Consider the following 6,000-nt stretch of genomic DNA (forward strand, 5'->3'; position numbering starts at 1 on the left):
GTTATCCTTTCAGGCAGAGTTTCAAATATGCCTCTCTACAAATTCTTCAACTCAAAAAAGCTAGTTTACAGCTCATTACCCACATACCCCTTATAGCTGCCTTCCTTGAGCCTTGGGTTTGTTAGACAGCTCTTTCCCTCCTCCCTGTCTACATCTACCAAAACTAAACCCTTCTTCCAAGGCCCGATTAAGAGTCTGAATGTGTCCTGATCACCTCATATGGAAGTTATTCATAAAAGTAATAATGATGATTTAAAACAATAGCTACCATTCATTAGTGCTTACTCTATTCTGGCCACTGTAAAATCCCATTCTTGTAAAATGTGAAACTACCTAATGGAGTTGCCATAAGGAGCCAATGAGTCAATGTACATACGGGCCTGAGCCCAGACCCTGAGATGTGGAAGATGCCCAATAAGAATTGGCTGAATTGTCGCTAATTATGCCATTGAAATGCCACAGTGGGGTTTTGCTCCCAGTCAAAAGGCCATGTCTTGGTCACTCAAAAGAGAATGAGCTCCAAGGAAATGGCTAAGATGCAACACTGGGATCAGGGAAGGACAGACTCAGTTCTGGTTCCTCACAGTATCCCAGCACGCCTTTCTGAGCCTTAGGCAAACAAAAATGTCTTTGTTGCAAATTGCGTATATTGACTGGCGGTATGCTTGTTCTTTACATTTCTATTATGTGTGTGTGTGTTGCATATCCCTTCACTTCCTTGTTCTGGGCACCAAAATGCAGAACTCAGACAGCATTAGGAAAGAAAGAACTTTCCGATGCAACCAGAGGTACAAAATCATGTGGGACACTGAAGAGAGAAAGCTCTTTTCCGGTGAGCAGAAGCTCTTCATCTCCTTTAAAATAAACAACAAAATTTCCCCCTCATGGTGAATTTGTTCTTGCTGCTTCTCGAACCAAAACGCAATTTAAGAGACAGTTACTACAGAGGAATGTTAAATACGTGGCTTTCAGGCTAAATCTGTGACAATCCTTACATTCCATCGCTGGGAAATTAGCAATGTAAATCTCTCTTTGAAAGCTACTGTGGATTTACTCCTCAGCACTTCCCCCAAAAAGCCCCAGGTTGCAATCAATTACACTAAGGTTAGGACATAAGTATGATTTACATAAGTATCTGTTATCATTTACAAGAATCTGTTAACAAGTAAATATTTCACTGAGACGGTAAGTGTAGTTAGAACTCAGACCTACTTAAAATGGTTCTTCTAGTCCAAGGAAAGGCTAACCTGGTGCTTTGAAAAGTATGGCATCATACATTTATGAATGACACAGGATTTAAAATTCCTAGAGATGGAGTCATGTCCCCCTACCCTACCCCTCCACTCCCCTCCCTACCGCAGCAGGGGGCTGGATTATAACCCCCAGGAAAGGCAATCTCCGTTTCTCAGGGAATTCCAGTATAAATTAGTTTGGCAAGGACAGACGAGTTTTCCTGGAAAGTCACAGCATTTTCTTCTATCCCAGCATTTTTATATAGGCAAGACCCCCTACTAATGTTTTATCCCAGATCACCTGGGATGCTTGTTAAAAGTACAAATCCCCATGCGCAATCCAAGGCCTGGGAATCTGTATTTTTAACAAACACCCACGTTTTGGTTGACTCATCCCTCAATCCAAAATCACTTTGCAGCAAGAAGGCTGTTGTCATTTGTTTGTTTGTTTGTCGTGGTAACAGATCCTCTGGTTCTCTCTTTTTGAAGCCTGTCCTTCCAGGGTGCTGAAGACTGCCAACACCCAGCTCTGTCCTCTGCAGCAGATCTTTCTCTTCTCTTTTGCTCATCAATATTCACTTTTTCTGTTGTACCATTTCTTCACTGGGGGATGAAGCTCATCTGATGAGTGTTAAAGGAAAACTGTAACCATCACTCACATGAGCTTTTATCTGTGACTTTCAATACCTTAATTCCCTTTTTTTTTCTTCTTCCATGGACCCCTCTTCAGAATAGTGGTTTTAAATACATAAAATAAGGAAAGGAAATCAATCTCATTGAAATACCATTCTTAAAATAGGTTTTAGAATGTGAAATAGTAATACATGTTCTTCTTTATTAATACATTAGAAAACAAGATCTAGAGGCAGGTCTAGTAGTTTTCTTAATTTCAAAGTATGATGAGTATAAATGATGTTTTGAAATAGTCACAGCAACTGTAACGTTATATGAAAATATCTGTGATTTTTATTGGTGACAAAGTCTTAGGTAGTGCTAAGTTTTGTTCTGTACCTTCATAATTAAAATTTTGGTTAGATGAGAGTGAAAATAAAAACACAATGTTTTCCTCATGCCCCCACTGATCAGCCAGGTTTGGAAATACTTTTTTTCACTCTGTGGCCCCAGGCATCAGTGACAGACACTTCGGCAAGTCATTTGGCTGCGGCCTCACTGGATACCAAAGCACTGACCCGACACACTTCTCTAGTTGAATGCCAAGCCTGCAACACACATCCACATAAACAGAGGCACTTCATATCCTTGAGAGAGAGAGAGAGATTAGTACCCATGTTTTACAAAAGAGGAAACTTAGATACGAGAGGCTCCATACATAACATGTCCAAAATCAAACAACGAGTCCATAGTGGATCCAGGGTTTTAACTGCTGTTGTCTGATGCTCATCTGTAAACAGTAGGTGGTCAAAAAGGGTGATTGTAATAATAATAATAATAATAATAAATAATGATCATTATTATTATTATTACAGAGTTGGTCGTTTTACATTTGTATTCCCTGGAAGCAGATTCTGAGACAAGGAATATCCATAGGAAAATGATGCATTAGGGAGTGTTCCCAGGAAAAACCCTAGGAGAATTAGGAAGTGGGGCCGGAAAGAAATGAGGACCAAGTAAAGGAGTGACATGAAGCAGAGGTGATTTGGAGAGGGGCTGGGTCACATCTCACAGTTGTCTCATCAGAGGAAAGGGATGGGAACATTTATATCCCCATATCTGTCAGTCATTGATTAAGGGCTGCTCTTGGGGGTTGTAGAGGGGGAAAAATCACCAGGGATATCTGGCTGTCTCAGGAGCACAGGTAAAGTGGGTTATGGCAGAAAAGTTGTGGCCGGTGGTGGAAACCACTCCCAGAGCCACGCTGACAGCATCTGCCGGGGTGATCTTGAAAATGGAGCAGCCTCATAAAAGGAAACAACATACAGCTCTGATTTTGCTATGTTTTATTTCCATAGGGATACCCAGCATACCCTCAGCTTCCCCTCAGAACCATGTGCAACCTTAGAGGCAACACTGAAGATTCTAAGTAAACGATTGTTGGTTAACTGAAATCATTTTATTATTTCAGCACCATAGGAATTTAGGTGGTGGCTGGCCTCCAAACCCGCTCCCTGCTGGGTCTCTAACAGCAAGACTTCCTCTCATTTTCCATGTTTCTGTTATTCTTCTGGGGGGGGGGATACTTTTGTATATATGATTCAGCTCTTCAGAGGGAACCCATGACAGTCATGTGAGATGTGTTTAATTTTGTACAGTTTAACTGTATATTAGTAACAGGGTTTACTGGATGACTCTGCTTTTCCAACAAAACTGGAAAGGAAAAATCATTCCAGATTTGTTTTTCTAGGAGAATTTAAAATTGGGAGACATAAACGACTATTCTCTTTTTAAGTATCCATGCTATAATGAAGTAATAGCAAAGAGTGGGCTTTTTCCCCAAAATGTACGAATAAGTGACTCTTTTTTTTTTTCAGTCTCAGATGAGATTGATGCCGTTAGGCCTGTACTCTAGTCGTATGGTATTCTTCAATTAGTTTGCAGCTGGAACGAACTTTTGTCAATGCTGTTATTTGAGGCAGAGTTGGGTGTGAGGAACGTGACCCCGATGACATGGTTGACACAGAGGTGTGCTGCCCAGGTTCCCCTCAAGGAAGGATGTGCTGCCCAGCCATGGGACTGTGGTCCAGCAAACAACATCCAGCTGTCAGCTCCTTCAAGGTGGGCCTCAGCTGCCTCATCCCACGTCCTGCCCTTCCCAAGACAGCCTGAATCCAATGACTGCAGAAAGTAGGGATAGAAAGGCACAACCATTTTGGCCTAACAGGGGAAACCCTGACAAGCGGGACTGCTCCAGATTTTCCTGTTGGGTTGCCAAAGACTTTGCTGCGCCGACGTCATAGTTAACTTCTTCCTCAACGCAATCCTGCTTCCTCTCGCATCCTTTTATGGGAGTGGATCTCTAATAACATCTTGCACCGCGAACTTCCAGAGACTCTAACCTGCAGCAGTGGTTGCAGGACTGGTCTCAGAAAGCAGGCAATAAAGTGAGGGTTTGGAAGTGGATCACACAACATCTGGCTAGCCATGAGGATCCCACAGCTGGTAGCAAATAGAGTCCAGATGCCAGTAGCACAGTGGCCACTGAACAGTTAAATCTTCTATGGGGAGTGATCTGGGCGTGTGTACCAGTAAGAGCGAATACACTGGCAGGTGCAGTGTATCACGTATCTGCAACTCTGAAGGAAAAGTAGATGTAAGGATGACAAGATTGAGTAGCTATGGCTAAGTGCCACTGATGTGCTACAGACAGATAAGAAGCAGCTGGGGGGCGAAAGCCAAATATGAAACCAGGTGTGAAAGCCAGGAGGCTCATAAGATATACAAAGATGCTCCTTTGGCCCTGCAATAGCAGGACAAAAAAAGGTTTGGACTTGCCCAGCCAAGATACTGAACTTCATAAAAAATCAAGGCAGCTTTGTGTCAAGGTCAGGGCCTAGGTTAGAAAAATCTTTAATCCTCACAGATGGAATGAAGACATCTTGGTGGATGTCCCCAGGTGTTTCCACATCACAGGCTCTGAACTTCCTAAGCCATCAGCCACCCTCAGACTGGCATGCTGGGCACATGAATGGCGTGGCCATGGTGACAAGATGGACACTGCAGATACTTCCAACGGCACACGAGGGCAGTTCTCGCCTTGCACGGTAGAACAGGATGGTAAAAATGACCATGCACCCTGGGACCAGGTAAAGCAATCTTAGTAACCAGTGGGGAAAATTACAATTGCTCTGTGACTTTAAAAAAGTTTTGTCAAAATATTAAAAACAGTTTTACTATAGGGAAATGAAAAACAGTTGTGCGACTAATATTTGTTAGTACACTGCAACTTAAAATATTAGAAACACTGAAAATTAAAGTGGTTGATTTCTATCTAAGTACACTTGGCAAGCATAGTTTGGGCAGGGACTTCCCTGGTGGTGCAGTGGGTAAGATTCCACACTCCCATTGCAGGGGGCCCTGGTTCGATCCCTGGTCAGGGAACTAGATTCCACATGCATGCTGCAACTAAGAGTTCGCATGCCACAACTAAGGAGCCTGCGAGCCTTAGACCCTGTGCAACCAAATAAATAAATAAAAAGAATTGTTTGGACAGTGCTTATCTTCGTCTTGTTATGCTATTTTTCATATGGAGAGAGAATCTTTTCTATGCCTCTAAGGAGAACTGTATACCTTACTAAGTCTGGATCAGCTTCCAACATTTATCCTTTGTACTTTCAATGTCATGAAAAATTTCCAAGAGTTGCTTCAACGTGAGATTTTTGCCAGGTCCACCTCCTCTGGAACATCTTCATCTTTTTGCTACAACACTTTCTCAGTTACGTCGCTAAGTCTGCCTTCACTGAGTTCCTCTGCTGCCCATGTAGGGTCTCCCAAAGGGCGGCCATGTCCAAGTTCCCACAGTCAGCTGCTTTTTCTACTACTTTATTCCATTCAAATTTCACTTCCAGGTTGTTATCACTTTTTGGATTTTTTGCTACACTTTCATCTTTGTTGGCCAATTCCTCTTTCTAATATTCATTCTTATTCACTGTGACATGGGTTTATTCATAGAGAAAGAGGCAACACAACTAGATGCTTGGCTGTGTGTGAGCTGAACAAAGATGTGCCGTGACCAATCAACCGACTTTGAAAGAAGTGATGTGATTGGTTACTGATCATGACAGGGTCTTCTATTTACACAGTGACTTGTGAA

Source organism: Mesoplodon mirus (assembly GCF_964341445.2).
Source record: "Mesoplodon mirus genome assembly, chromosome: 16".
NCBI classification, from domain to species: domain Eukaryota; kingdom Metazoa; phylum Chordata; class Mammalia; order Artiodactyla; family Ziphiidae; genus Mesoplodon; species Mesoplodon mirus.